Source organism: Rhinolophus sinicus, linkage group LG07, assembly GCF_036562045.2.
Source record: "Rhinolophus sinicus isolate RSC01 linkage group LG07, ASM3656204v1, whole genome shotgun sequence".
NCBI classification, from domain to species: Eukaryota; Metazoa; Chordata; class Mammalia; order Chiroptera; family Rhinolophidae; genus Rhinolophus; species Rhinolophus sinicus.
This window is the reverse complement of record NC_133757.1, coordinates 51394825-51408444: the sequence shown is the minus strand read 5'-3', so window position 1 is coordinate 51408444 and position 13620 is coordinate 51394825. Positions and strand designations below refer to the sequence as shown.

At 36.9% G+C, this 13620-nt stretch overlaps 1 protein-coding gene across 2 annotated transcripts in view; it reads right to left on the bottom strand.

Moving 5' to 3' along the window:
• The window catches only part of ADK (adenosine kinase), a 450882-nt gene that overhangs the window by 6501 nt on the left and 430761 nt on the right, over nucleotides 1-13620 (bottom strand). The window lies entirely within an intron of this gene.

Genomic DNA, 13620 nt, shown 5'->3' with positions numbered 1-13620 from the left:
TCCCATTTCCCCATTATATGCAGAGTTATTATTTTTTCCCTTGCACATAACAAGCAGTCTGCTGACAGACACTTTAAGGTCATGCAAATACTCTGTTCTTCATCCCAAGTCCCCACCCACTTCCCTAGATTTTGTATCCATTCTTGATTCCTAACTGAAGCTGCTTCTGCTGTGGGGATTTTCCAACCCCAGCACTCCTTGTGCATTTACTAGTCAGCTCTTGGCATTTCTACTCTGTGCACGAGCTTACCCCTCTCCCATTTATTATTTTAAATCTATTTATTATCCATAATAATTTTTTTTCTAAATCAAAGGGTTACAATTCATTCCAGTCCTTAATTTGGTGCTCAAAAGGTCCCAGTTTTTCCCCGTTTTTGCCACCCCTTTAGGCTGGCTCCGGTGTCCTTGGACCTGCCCCCCCCCCCCCCCCCCCCCCCCGTTTCTGAGCCTTTCTTGACTCTGGCACAAAGTTCCAGCTTATCTTATACCTACTCTACCCCAGCCCTGGAACCGCCCATTTCTCCAAGGAACCTGTTTAGGGTGGGATGATATTAGAGACCAAGATGTTGGTGGTAGGTTTATTCTTTGCTTCTGAGCCCTGTCAGCCAATAGAGCTGGGAAGTATGAGTGCATCATACTCACAGGTACACAGGCACACTTACTACATACATAAATGTGGACATGTGTACATATGTATACACAGACCTATTTTAGAAACTGAATTGATATCAATATTTCCGACTCCAATCCATCCCTCCAGGACTTTTCTTACCTTTCTGCATTCCATCATTACTATGTTCCTTCTACAGTGAGAATCATAGCTCCCAACAACATTGACACATTTATTTATTTGCTCAGTTTTGTAATATATCTAAAAATCAGCTTCAAAATTGCTTCACTCCTAACTCTACAAAAAACCAAATCTCCTAAGAAAGAGTTCACATTTGGTTTGCTGTTCTTCCACATACTCAAATACAGTGTTTAGTACCGTGTTTCCCCGAAAATAAGACCTAGCTGGACCATCAGCTCTAATGTGTCTTTTGGAGCAAAAATTAATATAAGACCCGGTATTATATATTATATTATATATTATATATATTATATTATATTATATTATATTATATTATATTATATTATATTATATTATATTATAGACCCGGTCTTATATTATAGTAAAATAAGACCAGGTCTTCTATTAATTTTTGCTCCAAAAGACACATTAGAGCTGATGGTCTGGCTAGGTCTTATTATTGGGAAAATATGGTATGTTATTTAGATTAGTTTGCTTTTTTGCCCCACTTCAGGGTGGCTCATTTTACTTAAGATTGAAAAATAATGTTGGGTTCATGAGTTCTGGTCTTTCATTTTTAGTCCTCCCCCCTTCTATTCTTGTTAATTTTTTTTAAATGTAGAATATTAACGTTTCCAAATGTAAAAACTAAAAATGGTATACTCAGAGAAGTGTCACTTCCTTTTATCCTCTACCCCTCCCCCACCCCTCACAGGTACCCAATTTCACTATTTCCTGGTTAGTTTTCCTGTGCTTCTTTTTGTAAAGCAGATATATGTGAATTTTCTTATTTCCTCTTCTTTTTTTAACAGAAGGAGGTAGCGCGCACACACACACACAAACACACACACTGTTTCGTGCATTGCCTTTTTCACTTAAAAATGTCTCCTGGAAATCACTGCAGATCAGTTCACAGAGATCTTCCTCATTCTTTTTCACAGCTGCATACTATCTTTTTTTTTTTTTTAAGATTTTATTGGGGAAGGGGAACAGTGTGTATTTCCAGGGCTTTTTCCAAGTCAAGTTGTTGTCCTTTCAATCCTAGTTGTGTCGGGCGCAGCACAGCTCCAGGTCCAGTTGCCGTTGTTAGTTGCAGGGGGCATAGCCCACCATCCCTTGCGGGAGTCGAGGAGTTGAGCTGGCAACCTTGTGGTTGAGAGCCCACTGGCCCATGTGGGAATCGAACCAGCAGCCTTTGGCGTTAGGAGCACGGAGCTCCAACTGCCTGAGCCACCAGGCCGGCCCCTGCATATTATCTTATTGTATGGACACACCATAGTTTGTTTACTCTATCTCCTATGTGTGGATGTTCTTAGTTTCCAGTGCTTTGCAATTACAAATAATGCTGCAATAAATAACCTTTTGCATATGTATTTTTGTGTTGCTGAGATGTGTATCTTCAGGATATGTTTCTAGCAGGAGCATTTCTGGTTGAAAGGTAAACACATAAATAGTTTTGTTAGGTATTTCCAAATTCCAGTTAATAGGAGTTGAACCATTTTGTATTTCCACTAGTATTGTTTAAGAGTACCTGTTTCCTAGACCCTCACCAACAGAGTGTACTGTCAAGCTTTTGTATTTTTGTCAATCTGATGGGTTAGAAATGATACCTCAGTGTAATTTTAATTTGCATTTCTCTTATTATAAGGCTGAATATCTTTTCATATGTTTAAAGAACAAATCTCTTCCTGTGAATTGTTTATTCTTATCTTTTGCTTATTTTTTATAGGAATTTTGATATCCCCTCCTCCCCACTTTTAAAAGTTCTTTACATTTTTGGGATATTATTTCAAAGAAGTATTTTTTAGGTAAGAAAGAAATACCAACAATAACAATATGCTATTACTATATACAAATACAGTGTCAGCAAGTAAACAAAGTACTTATTCATATTTCATGCACCGAATGTGTTGAATTATAAAGAGTGGTTGGCAAACACTATAGCAAGTCATTTATGGCTTGCAGATACATATATTACAAGTTTGTTCTCTTTTAGTAAAGACTTTGGGCCTACCAATAATTCAAGAAGTAAAATCTTAACTGACTTGGCATGTGTGCTCAATATGAAAAAGTCCCTTAGGAGTCCTTTTTGCGGGTGCCATTAGTTTATGGTCCTTGTCAGCATATCATCTTGAAAATGAAAGGCCTTTCAACACAGCCACGAGAACAAAACAGAAGGGATAACACGAAATACCAACACAGGTTTCCACATCAAGAGCTCATGTGCTGAGGCAGTTGCCTTTCTACGTGGGTTCCTTCTTCCTGTGACCTCTAACTCCTCTCTAATCCTTTATAGGTATGCTTATCCCTGGGCCTCGCAGACGTTTCCCAACTTTAGGCCATGTCACGGACCTTCGATTTCTCGCTGTTGAGACATAGGGTGGGGGAAGGCTTCTCACCGACACTGAATTGGTTCCTAGGGCTTGTGTTGGCTGGCTCTGAATCTTGGAACCATTAAAGATCCAGAGCTCTCAGAATAAACCTCAGTCCATTAGCAACTGGTACTGCTTATTGTCTTCTTGTTAATTTTATCTGTATTTTTCTTTTACTGGTGTTAAAGAGAATGATTGATTTTAGCATAACTAAATCCAGTGTCTGAGATGAGGCCTGAACCATATTTAAACTGTGCAGAGAGGAGGTGCTAAGCTAGTTTCCTCAAAGCACATAGAGGTAAGATGGCTGGTGTGGGCAAAAGGCAATGTGATTTCCTAATTTAAGTTGTCCATTCCATATATTAGGTTGGTGCAAAAGTAATTGGGGTTTTTGCAAATTTTTTTTTAACCTTTTAAATCGCAATTACTTTTGCACTGACCTAATAGTACTGTAGAAGAGATATAACAGAATTTTCTTAGTGTGTCATTTACAGAGACTTGAGAAATATTGTCAGTAGACACGGAAAGCTTAATGGAGACACTTAAGAGCTAGGGATATTTTAAAAGGGTATGAACTGTCTATAAGCAAATTTTTTCTTTTTCATATATATAATTCCTCATGAATGGTTTTCATGGTGGTTGGAACTAAACAACCAGTAGACTCCATTATGTTCATTGAACATTCACAGCAAAAAGGATGACATCTTTTCTGGTTGTCATCAAATAAGAAAGCTGTGCCACACTGACTCTATAAACTTGAAAGAATAAAGTTTTATTTACTTCTTTCTTTTTTTTTCCATTCAGAAGTTCTTCTATTTTTGAAATCAAGTTTGTAAATGTCCTTTCAAGAAAGAAGATATGAATCATATAAATAAACTCAAGTCTTATCTACCTGCATTGGTCATTCTCTTTCTTAAAATAGGTTCCAAATTACTCTCTATGGCAGAAAAAGGTTTCTTTTTTTTCAACTTTATTTGCTTATTAAAAAAAATTTTTTTTTATTATTAGTTTCAGGTGTACAAAGCAACATAATAATTAGACATTTACACCCCTCCCCCAAGTCTACAACCCCTATGACACCGCTTGTAGCTGCTACGGTACCATTGACTATATTCCTTATGCTGGACTTTACATCGCATGACTGTGTGTGTGTGTCTGTGTGTGTGTGTATGTGTGTATATGTGTGTGTGTGTGTATGTTTAAATTATAGTTGATATTCAATATTATTTTATATTCGTTTCAGGTAGAGCGCCATGGAAGAATGAAGTTTTAATAATTCACTCTTTAGAAGAGTTAGCATCTTGTTATTCTCAAACTGTTTCCCCAGTGATACGACCATGAGTTTTTATTTAGTGACTAAGTCTTTAGTTCTTACATAGTCCCCAAAGAACTTTAATATATAGCACACCACAATATGTATATGTAGCATAAAATATTTTAAAGCATTTTTTGGAATATATAGACATATAGATAAATAATTTGCTTTAAGAAATCTCATTTTATGCTGAATTTAAATTATTACACATTTAGGTAGTATAGAACTTTGTTTACTTGGCAATATATACAAATGCATGTGGGTTGAAAATGGATTTCCAGCCCTATAATTTAAAGGTCCGAGAAAACTAACACTGTGAAACAGAGTTACATGTCACATAGGAGAGTTGAAGCAATAGCAGTTTTCATGGCCACCACGCACGTTATACCTACAGTGACCTCTCAGGTCTTCACTAAAAGGCCATTTAGTTTATGTTTAAGAAAGCAAGGAAAAGGTTTCTTTTTTCCCCTGATTGTAAAAGAAATACCCAACATCTGTATAAAAAGTGTTAAAAATAAAACAGTAGAATTAACAAGAACACACACACATAGTCCCATTACAAAGAATTAATATAGCACAGACATCCCAACAAAGGCAATATGATTTAAAAAAAATTAAGAATGTAAGGAAAGAAAAAAAAAAGTTATTATTTTCAGTTAAGAGACTTGTATATAGAAAACTCCAAAGACTTTATAAATTGTTGGACTTAAGAGAGTTTGGCAAGATTGCTGGATACAAGAGAAATATACAAAATTATTCATATATGTATTTATCTATATACACAGAACAGCAACATAAAAAAAATTTGGAAAAGATACAAAAGCAACACAAAGTATCCCAGTTTCTGATGAAGAGAATTATAAAACCTTATTGAAAAACATTCTAAAGGACCTAAATAGAGAGCTATACCAGGTTCTTCGATAAGACGATTAAGGAAATTCAATAAAAGGCTCAACAAGGAACCTGACAAGTTGATTCTAAAATCTGTATGAAAAAGCAAAGTCAAAAAAGAATAACAGTCAAAACACTCCTATTGAAGAAAAACAAAGTAGGAAAGATTTGCCTTACCAGATTCAACACATTATAAAACAATAATAATAAGTACAGTGAGGTTTTGGCATAGATAAAAATAAAAAGTGCAAAGGAAAAGAATAGTACCAAAACATATATATGCAAATGTGGAAAACTGAGCTACAATAGAGTTAGCATTGTAAATCCATAGGGAAAGGATGGTTTATTAGAAAATAGTGTTTAGGGAACTAGTATTGAGTTGGAAAAGTAAAATTATTTTTCCATATTAAAAATAAAATTTTCATATTAAAAATAAAATTTCAGCTGTATCAGGGAATTAAATGTGAATGGCAAAACTGTAAGACTTTTAGAAGAAAATAAGGAATATATTAATGTTGTAGAGGTAAGGAGGATTTCTTAAAAAAGACAGAAAAAGCACAAACTATAAAATAAAAGATTAAAAAATTCAACGATGCTAAAATGAAAACTTCTGTTCCTCCTAATATACCTTTTTAAGAGAAGGGAAAAACAAATCAAGTTTGTTTTCTGGATATTAAGAGTAGAAAAAGTAGTGAAGATCTTTATGTCCTTGAGAAATCTTCCAAGAAATGTGACCAATTTCATTGTAATTACGCTGATACTCATGAAGAATAAGTCTCTAGAATATATATACTTCATAAACTAAGAAAAAAAACCCAATAGAAAAATAGGCAAACATCTTGAATAGGCATTTCAAAAGGAAAACATAAGATGCTCAACCTCATGTGTAATGAGGAAAAATGCAAATTAAAATCAGAAAGAAATTCTACTATAAATCCACAGGATTGACTAAACTTTAAAAGTCTGTCAATGCCACTTGATGATGAGGATGCCTTGTAATCTTTATACAGGGTGACAGGAGTTTTAAATTGGTACAGTGAATTAGGTAAACGATTTGGCATTACCTAATAAAGTTGACTAAGCATTGTCCACAGCTAGGTGTACATCCGAGAAAAACTCCTGCACCACTAGGACACACATATAAGGTTGTTTGTAGCCACATGGGTAATAACAGTGGAGAGCTAGAAACAACTCCAGTATCCATCAACACAAATTGGATTCATTCTAGCATATTACAACCATGAAACTGAATGAATTATTGCTATATATGTGAACACAGGTGAGTTCTCACATTGTTTAGGAACACATAAATATGTGGTAAATTTAAAAGAAAAGTAAGAAAACAGTAATCAGGAAACAGTGACTTCTGGTGCAGGAGGACCTAATTGGGGTGGGGTATACAGGCTTCAAAGGTATTATAAATGTTGTATTTCTCAACCTGGGTTGTAAGTAGAGGACTGCTCATTTTTTTTTTTTTTTTTTTTTTTTTTTTAAGATTTCACTGGGGCAGGGGAACAGGACTTTATTGGGGAACACTGTGTCAATCTTAGTTGTGGAGGGTGCCATTTAGCTTCAAGTTGTTGTCCTTTCAGTCTTAGTTGTGGAAGGCTCAGCTCAGCTCCAGGTCCACTTGCCGTTGCTAGTTGCAGGGGCCACAGCCCACCATCCCTTGTGGGAGTCGAGGAATCGAACCTGCAACCTTGTGGTTGAGAGCCCACTGGCCCATGTGGGAATCGAACCGGCAGCCTTCGGAGTTAGGAGCACGGAGCTCTAACCACCTGAGCCACCGGGCCGGCCCCGACTGCTCATTTTTATTATTATTATATTATTATATATTATTCTGTTTGTAAAATGTCACTTCAAATTATTAAAAAATTAGAAAATAACTACACTTAACATTTCTTTGTATATTCTTCCAGGCTTTTCATATACATATGAAAATATATGCATAGCACATGTATACACATATGTATATGTGTGTTTCTGTGTAATAAATAGTGTATATATAATATACATATATACTCATATATCTCAGTATCATACTACAGGTATTGTAGCCTGCTTTTTTCACTTAATATATTATCTAAACAATGTGATACCATTTTTTACTTAAGAGATTAGCAAAGATAAAAATATTTCATGGGGCCGGCCTGGTGGCTCAGGCGGTTAGAGATCCGTGCTCCTAACTCCGAAGGCTGCCGGTTCGATTCCCACATGGGCCAGTGGGCTCTCAACCACAAGGATGCCAGTTCGATTCCTCGAGTCCTGCAAGGGATGGTGGGCAGCGCCCCCTGCAACTAAGATTGAACACGGCACCTTGAGCTGAGCTGGCGCTGAGCTCCCGGATGGCTCAGTTGGCTGGAGTGCATCCTCTCAACCACAAGGTTGCCAGTTCGATTCCTCGAGTCCCACAAGGGATGGTGGGCTGCGCCCCCTGCAACTAGCAAGGGCAACTGGACCCGGAGCTGAGCTGCGCCCTCCACAACTAGGATTGAAAGGACAACAACTTGACTTGGAAAAAAAAAAAGTCCTGGAAGTACACACTGTTCCCCATAAAGTCTTGTTCCACTTCCCCAATAAAATCTTTAATATATATATTTCATATACTGTATTATTAAAGAGATGTGAACATTCTTGTATACGGAGTGTAAATTAACTCCATTTGAAGGGCACTTTGATAGTATCTATCAAAATTATAAGTGCACACAGCCTTCAGCCCAACAATTCCACCTGTAAGAACTGGAAGTGGCCTCTAAGCCACATATATGCATATATGTGCACAAAAGCATATGCCCAAGGATATTCATTGCAGCATTGTTTGTAATAAAAAGACCAATTTAATATTAATACTATACTATTATCTAATATATAGTCCATATTAAAATATCCCCGATTATCCCAGTAATGGCCCTTATAGATTTTTTTTTTCTGCTCCAGAATTTATTTCAGGTTCCATTTAGTTGTCATGTTCTCTTTGTCTCCTTTAATCTAGAAAAGTCCCCCTGCCTCGTCTACATTTCAAAACTTCAGCAATTTTAAAGAGTCTTACAAGTTATTTTGCATAATGTCCCTCAATTTCGCTTTGTCTGATGTTTCCTCATGATTAGATTCAGGTTTAACAATTTTGGTGGGAGTATCACAGAAGTGATGCTGTGTCCTTAGGGTATCCAACCAGGGGATACACAGTGTTGGGTTGTCTCATCCTTGGTGATGCTAAATTTGATCACTTGGTTAAGGTAATGTCTACCACATTTCTCCTTATAAAAGTTATATAATTTATGGTAGGAAAAAAAGAGTCCAACAATTTGAAGAAGGGACCCAAGTAAATCCATGTAATGGAATGATATAAAGCAGTTAACCAGAATGAGGTAGATCTTAATGTGATGCTATAAAACAATCTCCAAGATATGAGTAAACGAAAAATCAAGGGTACAGAACAGTTAGCACAGTATACTCTCAATTTATGAAAAACTGGGATATGTATACATATATATATATACATATATATACACATATACATATACATATGTGTGTGTGTGTGTATATATATATATATATATATATATATATATATATATATATATATATACACACACACACACACACACATAAACTACAGACACAGGATATTTCTGGATGATTCAATATGAAACTAGTAACCAAAGCTCCTCAGGGAGGGGAATTAGAGGATTGAGGTAGGAGAAATGTTTACTTTTCATTTTCTATACACACACACACACACACACACACACACACACACACTTCTAATATATATACACATCCTTTTGTACTGTTGTATTTCCTACTGCTTACAGATATTATTTCTGCAATGAAAAGTATATGAAGGAGCATTTTCCCACATCTGTAAATATTCTTAGAGACCATGCTTTTTAAATGTGGATGCAGCATAATTTATATAATCCTATTATTGGATATTTAGGTTGTTTCTAATTTTTTTACTACTATAACACTATGAAGAATATCTTTATAACATTCTTCATTGTGCATATTTTAAATTTCCTTAGGGTAAATTTTCTTAAAGGTAATTAATCATTTTTAAGGCTTTATGTCCATATTGCCAAACTTCTTTGCAAACAGATCTTACTCTGTTTCATAATTTGAAAAGTGAAAAGTAAAATCTTGTTCTAATTTACAGGTATTTGTGTATTAGGGAGGTTGAAAACTTTTTTTGTTCCTATGCCTACTGGCCATTTGTATTTCTTCTTTTTATAAACTGATGACAACTTCTAACTCTTTTTCCATTGGGATATTTCTCTTCTTTAAATGATTCACTTCAGACTCTGTTGGTATTCTCCATGGCTTTGGCTCAGATCCTAGAGGACTGGGTCAATGATCTAATGAATCATTTGCATCCTGATTGTTCTAATACTGTGATTTCCCGACTGTTTCTATCCCTCGCCCCACCCCAGCTCATTCATTTAAGTTATCAATGTTCTTTATACTTGAGTAATATCAAACTACACGCTGTATAGTAGTGACAAGTTAATTACATAGTTATTAAGAGATAATGTGGGATACTACCATGAGTTATCATGTAATTACCTTTGTTCTCAGAGGCATTACCACATAATTAAAGCAAACCTGATATAATATTTTGCAGCCACTACCAGTTCTGAATTCTATATTCCTCCTGTAAAAAATCTGCTCGGTCATTTCTGGGTCAATTTGATTTTCCAATCCTTTGTTTAGTTTCCATCTTTCTTAGGTATTGACTCTTGAGCAATCATTTATGTGCTCTCTTAGACTGGCCTACTCTACCTTTTATACCAATAGTTATCAGATACACACTGCCACGTGGCACATGAGAAAGTCAACTTAAAGATGATTTTTTTTAAGGCTGTATTTCTTATTACCTGTAGCTGCTTTAGGAAAAAGAATAAGATATCAGTTAAAACTCTGACAAACCGGAATCCTCAATTTACCACACTCATGCCACTACCACTCTTACACTTGATATTTATTATAAGAAGCAAATGAAAAGAAAGTAAAAACCTAGATGCTATCAAAATACTTTGATTTATTCAATCAACAGCTATTGACTGCCTCCCGTCAGTAGGTACTGTGCTAGACATCAAGGATTCTAGAGATGAAACATAGTGCTTGTCTTTAAGGATTTTACGGTTCTGGGAGAGACAAAGGCACAGAAGTACTTTAAAAATAATCCTGGCAGAAGTGTGGAGCATGAACTTACCAAGAAAGAGATTATTGGCAGAGAGATCAGAGGAGTCGACTGCCATATTCTAGGACTGTGTCTCAAAGAATGGTCCCTGTACCAGCAGCTTTGGCACCACCCACGCCCTCCCCCAGACCTAACACATCAGAAACTCTGAGGATGGGCCCACAACTTGTCTTTTGACAAGTCCTCCGGGTGATTTGGATGCATCCTCATTGGAGAACCACTGTCCTAGGTGACAGACAGTAAGTTTAGGAAGGAGAATAAACAGATTTAGTGATCTGATGTGGGTGCTGATGAATGCTAAAAAGTTAAGAATTGTGGCTCAAAGCTTAGGGAGCCACATGGAAAACGAAACCTGGGGTGTGTCCCAGCATGAGTTCCCACCAAGTGCTCTTCACCAGAGATGATAACGGCCTTCTCTGTGGAGGAGCTACTTTCTACCCCCGTTTCACCTGCTGCGGAGGAATAGCAGTAAAGATTCTAGATTGGACAGGCCAAGGGTGCTGTTATTTGATGCTCTCGACTTGCCACTGGCCATTCCGGCAAACTACATTTAGAGATCTACTGGTTAATCTCAATATATTCTGTGAAATCTCAATTGGAGCCCCTGACCTGTATACCACTGCCTATTATAGCAGGAACTGATGTTCAGAATTATGATCTTGAGAATTAGTTTTCATATTTGTACTACACATACTTAGCACAATGGACATTAGATGCTGCCTCCTTTCCTAACACTTGCGTTCTCCTCATATTTACCTGTTTTAAGTAACAGTAAGGAGAGGTATCTGTGATCAGTCATGTCACACTGGATTAGCCACATATACAAGCTAGCATGGGTTAACCTTAAATCAAGGTGGCCTACTCTGCTATTTCCTGACTAACTTCACCCTTTCTGACAAAATCCTTCAAGAACCAATTTCTTAGATATACTGACTAGTACGGTTTTTATTTGATGGTAGGGGGAAGTTTGCAGCTGGGAATGTGATTTATTTATTTATTCTTTCATACAAGTAATATTGACTCAGTATCTACTCTATGCCTGGCACTAGTAGATACTGTTGGTTTCTGGGGATACATTGGTGAATAAGACACCTACATCCCCTGATCTCTTAAAGCTTATATTTTTAATGGGGAAGATAAGAAAAAGCAAGTTATAAATTAGTAATTAAGATAACTAAGATAATAAGTAAATAAGGCAATTCTAGAGTATTAAGTTCTATTAAGAAAAAGGACTGTGTATAGCAGTAGAGAATTCTAGTGAAGGGACCCATGTTATTTAGGATGATTGGAGAAGAGGTGACTTTTAAGTTGAGACTGAGGCTGAGAAAGATATAGCCATGTAAGGAATGGGGAAGAGCATTCTGGGCAAAGGGAACTCCATGTGCAAAGTAGCTAAGGCCTGAAAGAAGACCAGTATCGCCAAAGCACGCACGCAAAGGTGGGAGAGGCATGAAATACATTTGCAGGGATAGAAGATCATATAGGTCCTATAGACCACAACAGGAGTTTAGATTTTCAGATTTGCTTATGGTGCAACTATAAGCCACTGAAGGGTTGTAAGCAGGGGAATAAAATAATTCAATTTCTTCCTAAAATGATTATTTTGGCTACTGTGTAGAACATGGAATGGATGCAAGAAAGAGTTTAAGTATGGAGATCAGTTAGGAAGCTACTACAGAAAGTAGAAAACAGGACTGAGCTAAAGTCATGGCAGAAAAATAGATGGATTTGAGATAAGATATGAAATACATCCTTAAAACCGAGACAGAGGGAAAGGAAGGCATCAAGAATGACTCTTAGGTTTCTAGCTTGAGATACAGGGTGCTTGATGTTCCACGCATTGTGTGATATAGATGGATCATGTGGGAGGGAACATTTTTAGAAGCGTAAGTATGAGGCAAAGGGTGCAGACAACAAGCAGATACGCACGTTCCCAGAACCCACCCATCTATTACCCTTTTGAGAAAAATCACCTCACCTCCAGCATTGCTGAGGGGGTCAGCTAATACGTTTTGTCCCTGTACATCAACCTTTACTACTAGTTGGACCAAGGTGAGGGCATATGGCCCAAGGGCAAACAACTTATGGTTCTCCCAGTGTCCTACTTATGAACGGCGCTTACCATTGTTGTCTTTCAGGAGCCATAATGAAAGCAAAGAAAGACCAGGAAGTTGACTGTGAAGTAGGAAGAAGCCGACATGCAACGTAGCTGAGTAACAGTAATGTGTAAGCACTGGGGTGAAGATCCACGAATATCCGCTGTTGGGGGGGGTCTCTAGAATGATTTCAATCTAGAATCACCATCTGGCCCCACTCTCAGTGAAAACTTGTCCAGTTGTGGCTCCTGTTTGAGATTCCTTTTACAATAGGTAACACGTAATGAATCCTTACTACCGTGTTTCCCAGAAAATAAGACCTAACTGGAAAATAAGCCGTAGCATGATTTTTCAGGATGCTTGTAATATAAAATAATCCCTAATGCATCTTTTGGAGCAAAAATTAATATAAGACCCGGTCTTATTTTCGGGGAAATACGGTAGGGTGTATTTTATATTACAAGCATCCTGAAAAATCATGCTAGGGTTTATTTTCCAGTTAGGTCTTATTTTCGGGGAAACACGGTATGTGGGTGTCAGGCACTGTGCTTTACAAACATATTTCATTTACCTTTCGTAATAACCCAAATGAGGTAGGTACTCATTATCCTCGTTTTTTACTGATAAGGAAACTGAAACTTAGAGATCTTAATTAAGTAACTTGTCCATCGTCCCACAACTAGCTAAAGACATTTCCAGGATGCAAACCCACGTGTTTTGTTCCACTGTCTTAACCACTGTGTTATAATGTTTCCCTTAATGCTTGTGTGCTTCCTTACCAAAAAAAGAAAAAAAAAATTTTCTTATCCTAAGCTAGATGCAATGGGTTTCTGTTCCTTTTGACCAAAGGAGTCAGATGAAACAGTGCTTTCAAGCCAAAGTATGGCTGCCTCACTATGTGTTACTTTGCCTTCCGTGCCTACAAGCTCCCTCACGTAGTTGTCATTCTTAAGAAA